The sequence below is a fragment of the Pteropus alecto genome, unplaced genomic scaffold (assembly GCF_000325575.1).
Source record: "Pteropus alecto unplaced genomic scaffold, ASM32557v1 scaffold245, whole genome shotgun sequence".
In the NCBI taxonomy this organism is placed as follows: Eukaryota; Metazoa; Chordata; class Mammalia; order Chiroptera; family Pteropodidae; genus Pteropus; species Pteropus alecto.
In genome coordinates, this window is record NW_006436669.1 from 494,038 (window position 1) to 494,376 (window position 339).

A 339-nucleotide genomic window follows, 5' to 3' on the forward strand; every position below is an offset into this window, starting at 1 on the left:
CTATAAAAAGAAAGAAATTAATCAAGGCAAAAATAACATTCCTGTCAGCCTCTGGTCAAATAATAAATTTTGAATTAGTGAAACACAATTATTAAAGTTTTTCTCTATTATTTACACCCTAATTATAATCTCACAGTTGTGCTAAAGTTTGATGTAGTTTTGTTTATTCGTAAAAATAATTCTACTGATTGGAAAGAAGTTATATCCTTCTGACATCATGTTCTTTTCTAACTATATATAGAGAATGACTTCATGTGGTTTCCTTGCAACCGCAACCAACAACTCATTATTTGATAGAGTCTTAGTAGTTACATGACACTAATTGATATATATATATAT